This window comes from Tasmannia lanceolata, unplaced genomic scaffold, assembly GCF_043159265.1.
Source record: "Tasmannia lanceolata isolate RefF3 unplaced genomic scaffold, GAP_Taslan_0.1 ptg000006l, whole genome shotgun sequence".
NCBI lineage: Eukaryota > Viridiplantae > Streptophyta > Magnoliopsida > Canellales > Winteraceae > Tasmannia > Tasmannia lanceolata.
The window spans coordinates 47741219-47761904 of NW_027518683.1; the positions used below are offsets into that span (position 1 = coordinate 47741219).

At 35.3% G+C, this 20686-nt stretch overlaps 1 long non-coding RNA gene across 1 annotated transcript in view; it reads right to left on the reverse strand.

Annotated features, from left to right (window-relative positions):
* Nucleotides 1-1771: 1771 nt before the first annotated feature.
* LOC143878659 (uncharacterized) overlaps nt 1772-20686 on the reverse strand; it is a 41534-nt gene continuing 22619 nt past the window's right edge. Inside the window, exons 2-3 of the long non-coding RNA XR_013251072.1 lie at nt 2418-2520; nt 1772-2161 (exon numbers count right to left, since the gene is read on the reverse strand). This is a non-coding gene — a long non-coding RNA (uncharacterized LOC143878659). The remainder of the gene's footprint in view (nt 2162-2417; nt 2521-20686) is intronic.

Consider the following 20686-nt stretch of genomic DNA (forward strand, 5'->3'; position numbering starts at 1 on the left):
CATCTCTTATGGTCTAGGTAAGTACATATCTATGCACGTAGTTGCCCTAGTAACCCATTCACTACACAATTTTATTATGTACTTATTGGTCATTTTACATTCAATATGAAATCAAATATTGGTTAAAAGAAAATGTATTCCAAAAGCTTCAACTTAAATACCATTATATGACTAAGATGAACTTCCAAAATTTACAGTTGATATTATACAAAATTCATCTAAGTAGTCATAAAATGTTAAAATGGAATGCTTTAGTCGAAGGCTTTATCTTTTTAATGAATATATCCTAAAAATCCTTTGCTTATTCCCTAAAATCATATAGGCTTACATTAACACTAGTTGCAGACCCGTGCAACTACATTAACACTAGTTGCAGACCCGTGCGTTGCACAGGAATGGGAAACAAAGAAAAAGCAATACTGAATAAGAACCCAAGATAGTCTTTATTTCTCTTTCTAAAGATCTAAACACATGCTTCGAAAATTAGCACAAAAAGAAAACAATTATTCAATCCAAATGGGTTTGGGAAGAAGATTGTCCTGGGCATATCGTGACCTCTTCTCCTGTTCTCTGAAAGCAGTTTGACTTGAGTATACACCAGATGTTGGCATATGTTTTAAGACTTTGCAGTAACTTTATTTTGAACATTAATCAAATCTTGCGCTTTGGGTTGAAGTTTTAAAATCAAACAAAAAAGCCCATAGTAAAAATGACGACGATCTTGATTATGAAATTTGATTTCAAAAGGAGTACCTAACAAAAAAGCCATGGAATTGCCTGGGTGTGAATATGCTTTCATATGCTGCTTAAAAAACTATGGGCCCGTTTGGATGTCGAGAAGATTTTGATTTGGATTTCTCACATTTGTAGCCCTTTTTGCGTTGCGAATTGGATCCAGATCAAATCCTTGGATTTCCAAATCAGCGAATGACAGTGAAAAAAATGAGATTTCCAAATATGCTGTGGAAATAAGTAATTGGAAATCCACAGATCTGGCAGTTTCGTTCGCCTTCTTTGCTCGTAGACGTCTCCCATTTAGTAGGAAGGACCTCCTTCCCTCTGTCTCCCTCAACATGAGCTGGCAGATCTACTAATTTTGTATTTAAAACTCAATTCCAAATCGAAATACAAAATATAAGGTATCCAAGTGAGCCCTATGTGAATATGCAAATCGTCGATGAAAATAAAGATTACGCAAAAATATTCTGATGAGGAAGTAGGACAATAATTAATATAAGAAAAAGAAATTATGAAATTACAACAAAGATGAAAATGAACATTTAGTTATTAGGATCTACTGTGTGTGAGACCATCATATAGATGCTTCAACTGGAGATCTGTTCCCGTATGGACATGAAAACTTCACTTGGATATGCACGTATGTGCATGTTCCCATGTGGCTTTAAATATGAAAAGGCCAAAAAATCTAGGAAATGAAGCCCCAATATTTAGACATTCATTAAATCTGCAAAGTAGGAACAACCCACATGCATATTATCGTATTTGTTTTAGCCTACCCCCTTTTTTGAGGTAGGTATAAATTTATATCATGGATTTAAATAAATTATCAGAGAATGGTAGGAAGGAAAAAGTTAACTGCAAGAGAACAATAAAAAATGCAACAACAATCCAAAATCCAATAGTTTGCACAGGACATGAATAAAATCCAAGGTTCAAAGCCATAAAACCGTAGATCATGGATTGCCGAGAAAAGAAGAATCATAAAGAAATGTATAGAACAAAATGAAAAGAGAGAGATAAGAATTGGTGTGCTCAGAGATGTTACAAACTCTCTAATAATATAATTTGTAATAAGCTTTACAGCCTCTGGAACTAATCTTGAATGAATAAACAAAGAGCCTATTGAGTGTTTATCAGCTTATCTAGAACACTCAAAAGATAAAGAGAAATTATAGAAACAGATCGAATCATACCAATCTAGCCTACTTTTGTAATTATTCTAGATTACCTATCTAACCAACTTGCTTAATCTACCACCAAGATGACCTAACGGGGAGATCTCACATATTCTAATAAGTACACCAAAAAGTTCAATGTGACCCATATAATTGAATGATCCGAACCGTTGACTTGTCTGGCCCCAACTTAAATAAGTAATTCCCCAAAAATCATCATCATCGGTTGATCCCAACCCTCCGATCTGCAATGACAGGGGATGGAAAACAAAGAAAAACAAATGAAAAATTAAAGGAAAAATAGGACAAATTTAAAAAATGGGTTATAGAGGGAAAAATTATATTCCCCTTGTTGTCTCTAGAAATTACCAACCTCCCTCTCTTCTATAAAAGAGAGAACACCACCACTTTTCTCTTGAACACAGCCTATTCATTTCCAATCCACTAAATGTATAAGTGAGCCTATTCATTTGCAATGCAGTAATTTACAGTGAAGCTCACCCATTAGTTGAATGCCGCATGTGATGAAAGCGAATTGAGAATCCCTCCACGTGATCCCGGATCTCATCGTAGACGCAAATATCCAAGAGTGAGACTGCAAGGACTGATACGATGCAAGAGGAGCGAACAGATGAAAGAGAATAATGCATTAGAAGTAGAGGAGAGGAAACAACCAGGAAAAAAATATTAATCATGTAAATTCCAGCTAAAGAACCTTGAAACTTGACAGAAGATGAATAAAACATGGCTTTTATTTCTTACCAGAATTCACACGAAATTGCAGAACTCGACATTTTCTCATTTTTTAATTTCTCAATATCCGAAACCTTTTCCTTCTCAAGGTCCTTCCACAAAAGAAAAGAAGAACACACACACACACACACACACACACACACACACATATAAACCAATAATACAGATTATAAACGCTTAGGAACCCAACCCAAAACAAATCTGAAGAAAATTTTGTTAGTAATAGCCAAACTCGTGAATAAAAAACACCTTCTACCTTATCATTATGATGGTGGGAGGAGATCAAGAAATTCAAGCATAAAGATGACACCCAAATCATCAGGTTTATGATATCTCAGATTAGAGTGCTTCAGCCGTAGATGGAGGTTTGGGCGGTAGAAGACGTGGTTGGTGGGGCTAGCAGAGAAGCCCTAAATCGGTGTGAAGCAAGACAGAGGAGGAAGAATATATTTAGAAGGTATTTCAAACACGAAGTTTTTGAAACGAATAGTCTCAATGCGTTAATTGCGTTAAATATCCATTAATAAATATAAAATGCGTTTGAAATACTCTGCGTTTTGGAAACGGATTGCATCAATTACTATTTTGTAGGGATTTTTCAATTGATATTATTTATCATATTTGGAGAGAAAGGAGGTTTCCTAAACTATAGGGAGGGAAATAGTAATCGTTTTACAAAGATGGCTTTGAAAATTTTTGGAATCTCCATCCACACTATTTTTAGGAGGTTTAAGGGACCTTCCAACTTTTCCTTGAAATCAATTTTATTGCAGAAATAATGGAAAGAGCCGTTTTGTGAACCAATAGGATATGAAATTCTAAGTGGATATTATGATGGATATATATTTAGTATCCATTACTATTTTGTAGGGAGTTTTCAGTTGATATTATTTATCATATTTGGAGGGAAAGAAGGAGGTTCCAACATTATAGGGGAAAATAGTAATCGTTTTAGAAAGATAGGTTTGAATTGCAGAATTGCGTTATAGAGAACGGGTGACACGTGGCACAACCACGTTGTGCAACATTCTTTTTACAATCCGGATATGTTGAAGACAATCCGTTTCTAGACCCCCATACTTTAATGGTTCAAATTACAGGTATTGAAAAACCCGGATGAGCTTCTTTTTACAATCTTTAGATTATGAAATGTGGGAATTAATTGAAGATGGTTACATTGCTCCCACAGAGGAAAGAAGTGAGTGGTCGGCCTCTCAAAAGAAGAGAGCCGCATTGAATGCTAAAGGAGTGCACAATTTTTTGTGCTCTATCTCCCGACGAATTCAATCGGGTTTCTACTTGTAAAACGGCTAAGGATATATGGACCATCCTTGAAACCACTCATGAGGGGACTCCACAAGTCAAAAAGTCTAAAGTTAGTCTTCTTGGTAGTGACCTTGAAGCATTTAAAATGAGTGTAAATGAATCCATTTCCGAAATGTATTCTCGTTTTACTATTATTGTTAATGAGCTTGAAGGTTTAGGTAAAACATATACAAATTTGGAATTGGTGATGAGGCTTCTCCGGTGTCTTCCACTTAGTTGGGACTCCAAGGTCACGACGATCGAAGAATCGAAAGATCTTGACAATGTGAAGTTAGATGAGTTAGTTGGATCCCTCATTACACATGAAATAAAGATGAAGAGAAGGGGAACCAACAAGCCGAGGCTTCAAAGCTCAAGGAGAAAGACAAAGGAAAATCCATTGCCTTTACCGCCAAATCATCATCTTCTTCCTCAAGTTCCGATAGCGATGAATTGGAAGCTTTCAAGAAGTTTAAGAAAATGTGGAGGAAGAAGAAGGGAAGAAAAGATAAGAAGAAAAATGAAGAAAAGAAGAGTAAAGAAAAGAAGAAGGAGGAGGACCCAATAAGATGTTTTGAATATGGCAAACCTGGACACATAAAGTCGGAATGCCCTCTCCTCAAGAACAAAAAGAAGAAATATGGGAAGAAGAAGTTTAGAGCACATGTGACAAATTGGGACGGGCTTAGTGACAATAGTAGTTATTCATCAAGTAAGAGCTCCAAGGAAGAAAAATCAAACTTTTGTATCTCGGCCCATATTGATTTGACCGTATTTCCCATGGCCATCACCAAAGAGAATAAAAATGAGGTATGTTTCCATCCATCTTCTATTTCAAGTTCTAGTGATAATGAAATGTCTTATAATGAAGTTTGAGAAACCTTGGAGTGGCAAAAGTCTAAAAATAAAGTTTTAAAGAAAAATCTTTCTCAAAGTAAAAAAGAACTTGAAGTTTTAAATCAAGACTTTTCTTCTAGATTTGAAGCCCAAGCCAAAATGGAAAATGACTTAAAGCTTGAAAATGAGATCCTTAAGGGTCGCTTGAGTGTACTTGAGACTCATGTTTTGAGCTTTCAAAATATGGCAAGTTCATCCAAGTCTTTTGAAGATGAAAATTTTGAATTTTTAAAACAAATAAATCATCTTCAAAATGAAAATAAGAGGTTAAGGATGTGTCTATATGGTTTTATGAATGGAGACAAAATTATAGACATAATCCTAAAAAATGCTAGTTCAAGACCTCTTCACGTCTATCATAATCGAACTAGTCTTGTTAATCCCTTAGTTTGATGTCATTATTGTGGCCTTCATGGGCATTATCAATTTCAATGTGCATCTACACTAAGTAGGGATAGCCGTGGGACCAAGAAAGCTTGGACTCCCAAAGCCCCAACTTGATTTCATTTTGAAATTGGTCTAGTTTAGGGGCTTGTGCTAAATCTTGAATATCCTTCATAGTTTGTGATTTAGAGCCCAAGGTTCAAATGTATTCTTGGTTATTTGATTACCTGAGCATGTTTTGTTTTATATATATAAAAAAATCCCTCTTGTTTTGAGTGTTTGTCTTTAATAGGGGGAGTTATTTTCATAAAAAAGGAGAGCTTTAACTTGGTTTATTTTTTATATTTGAACAATCCCTCATCTATTGCATTTGTCAATCAAATAGGGGGAGTTGTATGTTTGCAAAATTTCCTTAATTTAGGGGGAGTTTATATGTTGCATATCTTTTCTCTTGTTATACTCTCTTGCACCATTTTTTGTTGATGCCATAGGGGGCGAGAATTGTTATGCTTATTGGAAAATCTCTTGTGAATGTCAGCATCAAAAAGGGGGAGAATGTAAGCCCAATGGTTCCCACCTTGGCATTACCTTCTTGTTTTGATGATTCCATACACAAGTGATTTTATATCACTAATTTGTGTTTTGGTTGTCTAAGTTGTAGATCTCATTAGTGTGCAATCAAGGAAGCTTGGATCAAGGCATTGAAGCTAAATTGGATTGATTTTGGTGTTCCCCAAAGCTAGGATGATCCAAGAAGCTTGGTGGACTTGAAGATATAGTGAAGATCAAGTCTTTTTGGGTTATACTGCTCACCTTTGTTTTAGAGATGTCAAAGGCACTCAACAATGTTTTAAAATGAACTTGAAAATGTATTTGAAAACTTAGGATTAAAGCCCAAAGACCATGGCCCAAGACCGTGATCTTTTATAAGTAAAAATAGAATTTTATACAGGGCTGATCGACCGCGGAAGCCGTGCTGGAAATCCAGCACTTGGCTTTCAATAGCGGGCCGGTCGATCGGGGAGTCCCGGGCAACCGCTGATATGTTTCTGTTTCGACAGAAACAATCTAGCATGGTTGGGGCGGACGACCACCGATGGCCGGTCGACTGCGATAGTGTTTTGAGCCGAATTTTAAATCAAACGAGGAGACCTTGCCGGGCGACCACCACTGGATCGGTCGACCGCGACGGTTTGAAATTTAAAATTAAAAAGGTTTGTCCGATAAGGGCGGATGATGGTCGTGGCTCGGTCGACCCCGCCGGTCTGGCAAAAGAGCCGTTGGGGACTGCGAGACTTGACTTTTTCAACCCAGATTATTACAGTTTTACCCCCAAACAGTCATTTTTTAAATGGGCTATATATACACTATCCAAACCTTTCTTAAACATCTTTTTGCAACATCTTGAACATCTATAAGTTCAAATCAAAGTTGTTTTTGTGCCTCTCTCATCTCTAAGCAAGGAAGTGGATTTAGGCTTATATTTGTACATCTTCATCCATCTTTTGTAACCCTCTTGAAGGGATTTTTGCTTTATTTCTTCAAAGAATATCTTTGTAACTTGGCGAGTGCGAAGGAATGTGTAACCATCCCAAGAGCGAGTGTTGGAGACACGGAGCTTTCTTCGGTTCTTGGCGAGTCTTGCGAGGCGAAGCTGAACCAAGTTTGTAATTGGGTTGATTCCCCTCCTTTAAGGGAATCCGTAGTGAATTCACCAAGAAGTCTTGGTGAAGTGGAGCAGGTCATTGAGTCACCGAACCACTATAAATCTCGGGTGCACACTTTCTATCTCTCTCTATCTCTTTATGCATTGGTGGTTTGTTTTCATTTGTGCTTAAAGTTTTAATTAGCCGTTGTTTTTAGCTTCCACACTTATTTTAGGCAAAAGTTTTTAAAACCTAATTCACCCCCCCTCTTGGGTTGCCATCACCCCTAGGATTTCAATAGCTTTCTTCCGTCTAATAGAGGATTTGCCAAAACGTGATAAAGAAGGCTTTTTAAAATTGTGGGATAGAGGAGGGCTGACACGTGGCACCACCACAGCTTAGAGGATTCCACTTTACTTATATCTATAGATAGATGGGGAAGTTGAAAAACAAATCTAGGTTCAATGTATGAAATTCACTTACTATATCTTAATATACCATTGAACTAGTTAAATCATGCTTGCCTATAAACTTTAATGTGATAGCTCATATAAGACATGCAAATTTTGATTGCTCTACACATGCAAATCAAATACCTTAATAAATGTTGAGGGTTTAAAAAAATTGAAATCTCAATTGTTAAACTATAAGCATTGTGTAAAAAGGGAAAACTTGAATTGTAATTGACTCTAAATCCCTTTAGAACTAAATCTTGAAAATCCATACTTACATTAAAAGCATAAACTCAAAATGGACAAATAGATGGACTAAAAGAAATGAATTCCAATGCCTTAACTGGATATTAATTCATAAGATGAAATTGAGTAGCCCAAGGTTAATGTAATAAAGAAGATTCTTCAAAATCCTTCGCTTATTGAAAGATCCCTTGAAACTAAGTTCAATGCATGAAACTCACATGACTTATTCTCATCAATCATTGAACTAGTTAGATCTGATATGTCCTTAACTTTGGTATGACATACAAACCTTAATGATCTTTAAGATGGAATTATATGTCATTAAGGCAATGGATGAAAAGAAAGTGCATTGGCTCATAAAGTTATATTTATCTTTGTATGAGCAATGTCACAAAATTGATAAAAACAAAAGGGGTATAAAATAAGAAAGTGAAATCATATGTAATAAACCCTATAAATGGCACTTGAACTGATAAGATAAATATCATCTAGCATTTAGGCATATGTGTGGACCCCGATCCGAGAGAGAGGTGGGGATGAGCCCCCAACGTCCTCTGGATCATTCACGTGTGAATGATAGCTCTACCAAGGAACTCTAAAAACAGATGCCACCCTCATAGTATAGCACGAGTGGCGATAAATGAGATACATCTTGATCCAAGGATAAATTCTCAAACCAAGACATACCTAAAACAAACTCAGAGTCGCCATCCAATAGGCTATGGAACCCCAAAAATAAATATGCTCTGTATACCATGGATAACCAGAAATATATATGGGCTCGTGCCTGATTACGAATGGAGAAGGTCCGAAGAGCACCCCCAATTCGTCCAAGTGCAAGCACTTGGTCTCTTATGCCATTTATTATTAACCTTGAAGAGTTTTGGGCAAAAATCATGTAGATTAGGAACAAATATCCCCGAGTGGACGTCTACCTAAACTGCATGACCCGGGGATAAAATAATAAGTATGCACAAAATAAATGGAAGAAGTGTCGCCTAATCATAGCTAGGTTATGAGTGACATGCCTAACTGGTGTCTAAGTCTGGTGAACAAACACATGCATGCTACAGTTAAAAGTATAAGGTCTGCATAGGAAAGTAAAAAAACACAACAGAATATACAACACAACTCGACATCACATACAATACAACAAGACAAATCCCTAAACTCTAAACGTAGTCCTCGACTCTTGGATGGTCGGATGTTCATCCAAGCCGCCTATGTATCCCCGCCTCCACGAGAATCAGAGTCACGTAGTTCTTCGCGCATATTCTAAACTATGATGCCTAAGACATCTAAACTTCTATCCTAGACTCGACCTAAAAGACCATACTAGTTTTTAAAGCTTCTTGTGCGATAATTTAAATTCCAGTGGATTGTGGATTTTAGGACACCCTATATGCCCTGATTAAATGTAGGTTAGCCCTAAGCTAATGCAGGTGGTTCATATAACCTATGTGTAACTAGGCAGTGTGTCCTAAGGAAAAAAATAATGGAATCACTAACGCATCCTAGACCTAGTCATCAGTCGGCGATGTGAATCGCCAACTGACCGGACGGAGGCGTAACAAATTCCTAACTCTAACACAAACACAAACAAAACACACAACACATCAAAGACAAACTCCTAACCTTAAAACTCTCTATCTAGGACAAACTCCTAACTCTAGAGGAAGATCTTTTCAAAAAAATAATATTTTGGAAGATTTTTGGTATTTTTAAAAGGGTTAAATGATTTATTTACAAAGTTTGGCTGGACTTGGGATGAAAATCCCAAGCTACATTACGTACCTTGTGGAAGAGGATCAAGCCAACGTAGTTCGAAAACAAACTTTCCTAACTACTACTAAAAAACTTTTTGACTTTTCTGATTTTCAAATGTTTTTGAGGTTTTAAAATGTTTTGAGTTTCAAATTTTTAATGTTTGTGAATTTCAAATTTCTGATGTTTTGAATTTTAAATGTTTTAACCTTTTTAGCCAAAAGGAACAAAATAAGAAAACACACTCTGTAATCCAAATCGCGGCTGAGTACAAACACCATAAGGTAAAACTCCCAAGGCTAAAAAAAGTTAAAAATTAAAAAGGTAAACTCGTGTCTCAACTATGAAAGCTAAATCCCAAATAGCAGGATCTAACAAGACTGAGCTAGTCTCTAAATGATATGACAAAGGATAAAATCCTAGACAAACACTACTAAAAGGGATACTAATAAGACCAAACACATCTAACAACTCTATAAAGGAGCAAAACACAAGTAACAACACTATGACTAACAACCTCTAAAAGGGTAATAAGTCCAAGCACAACTTCTAAATGAAGAGGAAAACTAAAAATACATGAGACAAAGCATGTCTCCTAAAGGGATACAACCTAGAAGGATGTTCTATAAATTAGGCCAGGCGTGCCTCCTATGAGACTACAATGGTTGCCTAAAGTGCAGACTCTAAATGACAAGGCATGTCTCCAAAGGAGAATCGCCTTATGAGACAATGCATGTCTCCTAATTGGGCTCTAGATGACTCTTTCATTGCCCTTGTCTTTAAAATGACAAGAAAATCTAATGAAAGGAAAAGAAAAATACAACTATGGTATTATTATCACTGAGCAAATCCCTTAAGGGATAGACTTCAAGTGAGTTTACACTACAATAAATGACATCGGAAATCTTTGTACTATCATAAAAAGCAAATGCCAACGTTCCATGTATGATCTCCAAAACAGAATGAATATCTTTTTCATAAAGAAAATCAAAAGTGAATACAATACAGGGCTGACACGAGCTACTTACATATGTGCTACCTTACAATATTATTATACAATGAATCCACAGTATGATAATAAACATCAAATACGTTGTGACATCTATGAGGTAAGTGATATCCTTTATCATGCATTCATTTCTACTTGTACATGACATACAAAGTACTGAATCAATACTACATATTTACCTCGTAAAATTTTCACCCAGATAACTCTAAACTTACAATGATCATTTAAAGCATCAAGGAAATACCATGTCTTTGCCAATTAATGAATATATGAGCAGTTTTCAGAAAAATGTTACTACCAACATATGACTGAATTACCATCATTTTAACTACTCAAGATATTTGGATGTCACTTTTCATATGAAAATTTTACATGTTTATCATAATTTTAGGCTAATTGTTCAATAATTTTCCTTTAAACTGAGTGAGGCCCTATACAAAATTACAGTCAACATTACATTCAGTTTTTACGAAAGTTTATACATAAGGTTCATACAGTTTACTAAGAAAATGAGACTCTTATAACTTCAAAGGAAAGTCTCAAACCATCAAATCATGCATTCGTGTTTTTTGAATAAATTGACTTATATAGACAAGTGACGATCAAGGACCCCATAATAGTTCAAAACTGTACTGCTTCTCTTTTCATTTTAGTGTAAGCCTTTGCACATATGAAATTCAATGAAACAAGTAAACTCTTCCACCTTCATAATTTCTTATTTGGTATAAGCTTAAAGAATTTAGCTCAAACAAAACCTAAAAAATAATTCCATCTCTACTCCTTTTAATTGTTCTTCCTTTTAAAAAAATATGATTATCTAGTTTAACAATTTGTACTCAAGGTCATCACCCTTGCTACTTTAAGCTTTCTGGAACAGCAAGATCAAAATTGGAATCCCAGAAATGTGCAATAATGGAACTTAAACTCCCTATTATATTACTAAAAGATTCGCATGCCCATCTAATTTAAACAGATAACCTTGGAAAGGAAAATAATTTCAAACAACAATCATTTATTCTGTTTTATGAGTCCTAAAAAAAATGAAACTAAGCATAAGACCAAGAATTGCACATAAACTTTCATAAAAAAGAGTGAACTCAGGCAAATCATGTGAGTGAATGAACTATATCTATATTGCTATTTCTTAAAGACCAATTGAGTTTTGCCAGAAAAATCGTAAATACGAACTGTTTCAACTATAAATTCTGATAACTCCCTTTTTTATGACATTAAAAAACTTCCTAAATTTCCAGAAAACTCTCAAATCCATAACATGTCATCATCTATGACTGCAAAGTCAGGCATACAGCAAGGCATGGTTATGCTTATACAAATGCATCTCTGAACAAAGAACATTTCAAAAATTACCACTCCTGAGTTATTTCACATTCAAGGAACCATAAAACTTACTTCCAATAAAAGGACATCTTAGATCAAAACAGTTGTACTTTACAGGTTCTATATTTATATCCACGAGGGTACAAAACGATTTAAGCTATTAATGAATTGACACTAGCTCCCAAGTATATAAATCATTATCAAAATATTGGGTCAGTCAAACAACCCCACAAGCATAACTTCATACAAGTGACAAAATGTGAGATTAAAGAACTTAGAACCATGTTAAAATCTGGAGTTCAGGCCAACAATAGGACAATATCCATGATAAAGGTACACGCTTTTTTTCTATTTTTGAAAGTAGTGACAAAGAAAAACAGAACTTTTTCTTAAAACAAATGTTTCTAATTTTTAAAATTGCACATCAAAGGATAAATAGAGCTTATGTATTCATGAGTCAAATGAGTCAGACAAATTATAACTTCTTGAGTCACCTAAAATACATGTACATAAAATATACTCATGAACAATTGTATTTTCAGTAACTAAGATCATCCAAGAACCGCAATTAACTTTGACAAATGCAACTTAATACCACGCATCCAGACATGATTATTCGGTAAAAACCTCAATAGATTACAATGTGACAAAAAAAATGTCTTCTTTTTGCCTAAAATGTACTCTTGTCATAAAACAAAAATCAAATTCATACAAGAAAGAAATGATATAGGCATGAAAGAAATTAATTATGAAGAAAATAAACTAGTGCAATAAAAATAACAAAATCATATCTGTTTTCTACCCAAAACTAATCATGACTAGTCACAAAATTATACTTATATCTACTCAAAACACCAAACCTCATTAAATAAGAAAGAAACAAGAGACAAAAAAATAGCCATTTCAACCTTAAATGTGAGAAATAAAGTGAAAATGATTGTTTAGAAAATAAAATTTCAGAGCCAGAAACTAGGAAATAACAAAGAAAAATTACTAAAAATGAAATTCCTAAGCAATCGAATGACACAAATTACAAGGAATCTACATCTGATTTCATATGAGACCTGGCCATGCATTATCAAAATTCCTACCAATGAAGAACAATTTCATATCACAACAAAATTATCCAAAATTCTAGCTATATACTATCGAATAACTTTCAGAGAAAATTAACACAAATTTTAACAGGATAATATGAATTGATTTAAGAGCGGAAAAATTACCTTTTCTTTCCTGTTCAGTTGATGGAAAATGTACAAATCTTGCTTGAAAATAGCCAAATCTTAAAAAAAATGAACGAACCTCTTCTTTTCACCTTTTCTACTCAGCTAATGTGAAATATATCATTGAGTCTTCAAATTTCATGGGATTTAACAACAGAGAAAGGACTGGATCTTGACATTATCATAGGAGAAATAGATTTTAAGTCAAGAACTGAATCAAAGAAGACAAATTTAGGGTTTACAGGTTTTGGTATGAGGTTTGATAAAGGCATAGAAAGAAGAGAATCGTGGTAGAGCATGATCCGAGTGGAGAAGAAAAATCGGTCGAAGTTTTGGCCGGGATCTCGCTGCTGATTTGGCCGAAAATGAAAAGGAATTGATTGGAGAAGATAGAGGTAGCGATTAGGATTTGAAGAAAAAGAGCTAGGGTTTCGAAAATTGGGGATTTGGTTTCTTAGCAAGGGTTTCTTCTCTTTCTCTTCTCTCTCATTAAAGAAATGAAAAACTTAGATTAGCAAAAAAGAGAGTTTAAGTTGGTATTTATAGGTAATTTGGGAATCGATATTGGCACTCCATTTTTGATGAGGCGCGCGGTTTGCATGAAAAATTTGATAAGCGCACGAACAATCGTGTCCTATTTGATCCCGGGTCAGCCTCTTCCAGGATAATTCACCCTTACACTACGCACAATGTCTCGGTTCGTTCGCTAGGCAAATAAGTTCGGATTTCAACAAAATTTTGGAGAAACCTTGGTGGGACCCTAACCTAGCTTATGGTGAAATTTGGGACCCTAACTCACTGATTTGATAGGGTTATTCACAAACATGGCGAACTAGGGTCCGGTCAAAATGGGGTGTCTACAATATGTTGAATGAGGTGGTTGATATGCACTATAATGGTCATGAGAGTTTATAACTCTCACTTATCAGGTTTTCTCACAATCAAGATGTGGATGTAAATATTTGGACAATGTACCTCATTGGTCATGATCTCTTGTGTCCATTATTATATTAGCTATCCATGACAAGCTATGGATTAGCCTTGCTCATATATATTTAAAATGATATACTCCATTGCATGAGCTATAGATGTTTCTCAGACATGGTGCTCTATATGGTCATCATTTTTATGTATGAACTATATATATATATATATGCCAATTAGGCTCAAATTATATATATATATATATATATATATATATATATATATATATTGTTATATAATTATCATCCCTGCCTGATATATAATTATCACCCCTGCCTGATTAGTATCTGCATGTGTAAGATGTCAAACATAAATATAAAAGCTATTCAATGGGTGTTCATGCCCTCTTTGAGGGAACGGTGCCATAACGATAATTAAAACACTTAATAGGTGGCCTTAGGTCAACATCTCAAACATGAACATGCATATATGTGATCTCCCTAGGTAGTTATGTATATTATATACTTCAGGGAGTAAAACTTGAAATGTTAAAAATATTATCACATTCAGGGGGAGCATGAGCTAAAAATGCATATCTATTGTGCTAAAGATGTTTATCATGAAGAGCCGCAATCAGTTGAATCTAATGTGCTATCTTACTAGTTGGGAAATCACTTTAAAAAACCATTTGAACTCACTAGTTGTAAAATTCAATGTCAAAGGGGGAGCTTCAAAGTTAAATCCATTTATCTATTATGTCTTATCATATGAGGTTATAATATATTTATATTTTATTCTTGATAAGTACCTATCATATGAGCATGAACTGAGAATCATTCTACAATGACATTTATAGGATTATTTTAAACTTGAAAATCTTTAATCCTATGGTTATGGGCTTATCACATGTTTATAAGGGCATATCAACACATCCATGATAAGTTTTGTCTCTAGAAACTTAACTACCCTATCATTCTAGATTTATATTTAGAGGAATGAATCAATATTGTTATCTTGACTCCTATGAATGCTTGTGATGAGTAACTCAACTTGTTTATCATATATTCATTATAAGTCTTTTAGTTAGGCCATGAAAACATCGAAAGTTCCTATGTATGACAAATTCATGGGGAAGAATTTAGTATAAAAATCATCTATTCTTGCTTATCATGAAATTTTTGAAATGGTATTCACTTCTTTCTCCATGATAAGATTCTATAAAGAATTCAAAAAAAAGTTGGGGGCTCATCATGCTACACTCTGACTTATCATTATTTCCACGATGAGAAGTATAAATTTTGTGCTATATATTTTATATCTAATGGTTCATATAGTAATCATTTAATATCATTTTAAATTTTGTGCTATAACTTGCAACATCCACCTTTTTGCTAATGCCAAAAGGGAGAGAATTTGTGAAATTGATTAGGTGTCCATATTGCATATGCATTTTATGTTACATATTGCTATTTTAGATCTATGCATATGTTGAGGGGGAGTGGTAAAACTGTATCTTGAGTATGTATGCCTCTATAGAGGTTACTCCTGCCTTCTAATCAATTTGATTTGTCATCATAAAAAAAGGGGAGATTGATAGCCCAAGGGCTCCCATGGGTTCACCCAATCACCATGTTTTGATGATCAACAAACACAAATTGATTAGTTCTTTTATGGACTAATGTGTTGCCTGGAGTGTTGTGCTATAGACAAGCCATTCACAAGTCAATCGATACAAGCATACAACCAACATGGCCAAAACCTTGAGGATGAACCATTCAACTATCAAAGGAGTAGGAACAAACTCGAATTATCATTCCTTGAAGGTACAATCAAAGTGGAGCTCAGATTCAGGCATCCCAAGCAAGTGAACAGTCAAAGGAACATCATTGAATGCCAAAGCTTAAGGATCAACATGCACAAAGGTCAAACAAGCTTGAACACATTGGCAGCATCATCCTTGGAAGATGTCAAAGCAAGAAGCTCAAGTTTGAAGATCCCAAAGCAAGCATTGCACATAAAATGAAGATCAAATGAAGACTATGAGAAAAGCCATTCAAGAGAATGCTTCGAATGGTAGAATGTATATCCCTCTCTATTAGGACTTATTCTTGATCAAGGCACACTTAAAAATACACCAAAATATTTTCAAAAGTGACCCAAAACCAAGTGGTCCCAAAGCCCAAGTGCTAAGTTAAGTTTCAAAATGGAAAGAATTGAAATTAACACTTGAAAAATGGATCCAGCACATAAATTCTATAATTACTGGTTCAAAATATTTTCAAATATTTTTGAAAATAATTTTAACAGAAATATCTTATTGTTTCCATTCAAATCGAGTATAAGAACGTCGAAATCTGATAAGAAACGAATAAGATATGAATTTTACAAGTTGGGAGTTGAAATCAGGAAATCTAAGTACGGAATTCCGAGGGATCCTACGGAATTCCGTAATTTCGTGCATGGAATTTCGTGGAACCCCACGAAGTTCCGTGAAGTGCGCTGGAACTTAAAAAATATAGCCGTTGGAGCTCTAAAAGTTGCATAGAATTACGGCTAGTTGTGATTTTTGGTTATATATATATATATATATATATATATATATATATATATATATATGGGTTTAAACTTGCAATTTAACTCAAGAAAAAAGGTTTTCCAACATATCTAAGGCCTATACAAATACTTACAAACCTTCTTTGCCTTGAACATCTCTCTCCACCTCATTTGTGCCTTGATCTTGATTAAACCCTTTTGAGAGTGGATAGCTTTACTTGTAATCTTCTTTGAGGGAATTTTTGTATGACCTTCAACTTGTAATCAAGCCTACATAGAAGCTATATATTCTTCTTATTTTTTCAAGATTCTAAAGAGGGTATTTGATTCGGCCCGCTAAGAAAGGTGAATCAAGCTTGTAAGATGGTTTTATGCTTCGGCCCTTGAGAAGGAGAAGCTTGCTTGTAAGAGAGTCTTACGCTTCGGCCAAAAAAAGGTGAAGCTTGTTGATTATAATTGGCTCATTGGTCCAGCCATTTGAAGGAGGATCGAGATAGTGGATACCCTTGAATACAACATCAAGAAGAGTGGACGTAGGCCTTGGATGTGAAGGCCAAACCACTTTAAATCTTGTGTGCAATCTTCTTCTCCCTCTTGATGCACTCTCTCTAGCCCTACTCTTTTACTTGTGTTTTATTTCTATTGAGATTATTCTTTCTTGATTGACCTGAATACCTTTTATTTGTGTTTATTGAAGATATCTCTTGGATTTGGCCAATCAATTAACTAGTGCTAATTTGGGTACTCAAATTATATTGATTAAGTTAATAAACTTAAAACTAGTGTTGAATGCTTATTAAGTACTAAGTGTTGCTAATTAATCTTCCATTATTTAAGCTATTAGAAATCTAAATAGCAAAAGTTTTTTTAAAATGTAAAATTTTATAAGACAACCAATTCACCCCTCTCTTGGTTTAACTGGGATTTCAAGAAGAATACACGATAAACAAGAGGAAGAAAACCCCTTTTTGCTTCACCACAAAAAGGCCTTCTAAGAGTTCCCTGTAACAACCCGGATTTTTAGAAATACATAACTCGGGGCATAGGAGAATATTAAATACTAAATTACATCATTTTTCTCAAAGACTTTCATTATTCCCAAGATCTCAAATACAACAACCATGTTTATAGGGTTTACAGAAATTAGGTCTAACTTATTACATCTTAATTCAAGACATAATTAAGACATATTTGACCTTTGGAACAATTCTGGATTCAACTCTAGCGTTCCTCATCTTTCATCTTTACTTCACCTGGAGGTTGGAACAATAAAACAAGAAAAAAGAGTGAGCTCAAATAGCCCAGTAGGGTATAAGCATGGAAAGAAAGAATAAGCACAACATACTTTCCAAACGTATAGAGAAAACTTACAGAACATGATATCAAGAAATATATATATATATATATATATAGACTTCATTAAGCATAGATGCTTTCATTCATAGCCATATCTCAGCCCATTCATAGCCGTACCTCGGCTCATAATCCTGTAGATTTATACTCTCTAAAGTCATCATTACCCACGTGCACATGGAGGACTATAACACGTCCACCCGTCACCATATCATAACTCAGTCCATATTCAGAATTAAGGTATTACAGGATAAACCCTAAACATAAACATATCTCACGGAAACAAGTTTCGAGGATACAAATAGAATTATAGCTTTATCAGTAAAATCATTTATCTGAAAGGAATGGGGTCTGAAAGAAAGGATCCTCCTTAGATTCTCATCAGTTGTGGATCTCAGAATGATAGAAACTCTTATGACAATTGCGAATAAGAGAATCAAAGAATAGAAAATACTTACATCCAATATAGCAAAAGAGAATCAAAGGGAAGAAAACCCTTACATCAAGTTTAGCAAAAAGAGAATCAAAAGATAGGGAACCTTACATTAAATATAGCAAAGAGGGAATCAGAAGATAGGGAACGGTGAACTGATGCAAAATATAATGATAAATTATTATTCAATGGAGGTTTAATTTATAAAATTGACTTAGCCAGGTGGATTAATAAGGCCTCATGATGCAAGCCTTAAAAATATTTGAACGGTGAACTGCTAGTATAGTAGCCGTGAAATAAACTTAAAGGTGAACTGCTAAGCATAGTAGCTATGAAATAAACTTTAATTAAGGAAAGGCGAACTGCTGAGCATAGTAGCCAAGAAGTAAACTAAATCAAAGAATGGTGAACTGCTAAGCATAGTAACCATAAAATAAATTGGACAGAAAGGACACTGTCATGAAGCATAAATTAGACAGAAAGGACACTATCTAGACAACATGGACACTGTTCTGAGATTATAATATATTAAAATTAGAATATATTAAATTTTTACAGGATATTTGCAGTTCAATCCACTCCAAGGTGTAAGCTCGAAAAACCTGTGATCGAAAAATTTTCAGGTGGGGGTTTTCCTTTCCTTTGATTCTCTTTTTGCTATGAGGGTTCCCTATCTTCTGATTCCCTCTTTGCTATATTTGATGTAAGGGTTCCCTATCTTTTGATTCTCTTTTGGCTAAACTTGATGTAAGGGTTTTCTTCCCTTTGATTCTCTTTTGCTATAATGTAATAACCGGTAAATATATATATATATACAAAATAAATAAATAAATAAAAATGGCCTCATAGGTGGGTAATCATCGGCCATTACTCATTTTCCCCCGAGTTAATCGGGCATGAGGACATCTGGCATAATGGGGCTTACGTGATTCGAACCCGACGCTGTGCGTGGATTGAATGGCTTCCTACCACTATGGACCCCGATCCGAGAGAGGCGGGGGACGAGCCCCCGAAAGTCTCTCTAGATCATCCATGTGAATGAAGAGCTCTCCAAGGAACTCTCGAAAGAAGTGCCTCTCACAGCATGAGTGGCGATGTAAAGTGAGATACCTCTCGATTCGGGGACTAGCCCGAATTCAAGACGTACCTTAAACAAAGAAGAGTTGACATCCAAGGAAGTAGGCCCTGGATCCCATATTATGCTCTGTTGAAATGGATAACCAGAGATATAAAAGAAGGTTCGTGCCTGGTTACGAATTTGGAAGGTCCGAAGAGCACCTCATCCGCCCAAGTGCAAACACCTGGTCTCTTATGCCATTTATTTATTGATTTTGAAGAGTTTTGGGCAAAAGTCATGTGAAATGAGAACATATATCTCCGAGAAGACGTCTACCTAATCATGCATGTCTCGGAGATGAATAATAAGCACACATAAAATAAATGAGAGAAGAATCACCTAAGAATAGCTAGGTTATGAGTGTCATACCTAATTGGTGTCTAAGTTCTGGTGTGCACACACATGCATGCTACAGCTAAAGGTATAAGGTCTGCACAAGAAAGTAAGAAAACACAACAAAACACACATCGCAACTTGACTCCACACACAACTCGACACGACGGACCCTAAGACTCTAATGCAATACTTGACTCGGATCAGGATAGCCATCCATCCCGGTTGCTCTACGTATCCCGACCTCGGGAAGAATCAGAGTCGACGTAGTTCGGTGGCCTATTCTAAACTACGATGCCTAACTATCTAAGACTGCTATCCTAGACTCGATCAACTAGACACAACTAATTTTTAAAGCTTTTTGTACGATTGTTAAAATTCAAGTGAATTGTAATTTTTAGGACTCCTTATATGCCCTAACTAATGCAAGTTGGTTAGCCTTAAGCCAATGAAGGTGGTTCTTATATCCTATGTGTAACTAGGCTGTGTGTCCTAAGGAAGACCATGGGTTAACTAAGTGTTTCCTAGTCTAGCCATCGGCTCGATTAAGTGTCTAACCGACCAGGACTTGAGGCCTCCTAACTCTAGGGACACTCACACGACAAGACACACAAAGCATCAACATAACCAGGACAAACTCCTAACTCTAAGACACCCCAAACTTATAGGATGGGCTCCTGACTCTAGTGGAAGATCTTTTTGAAAAGGTTTTGAAGAATTTTTGTATTTTTGGAAGGTTTGAAATGTTTATTTTTTTAAGGTTTGGCTGGACCTGGGATAAAGATCCCAAGCTGCACTACATACCTCACGGAAGAGGATCAAGCCAACGTAGTTCGGAAACAGACTCTCCTAACTACACTCCTAATGACTCAAGAATTTTTAAGGTTTTTGGTTTTTCAGATATTTTTTGAGTTTTTGACTCAAGAGGACAGAATCCTATCATCATAAGGGTATGACAGACTCCTGATATCCCACAAAGGTTGGACAACATCCTATACTTTGCGGGGAGGACTGGATGGAATCACATCTCTGTAAGGGTT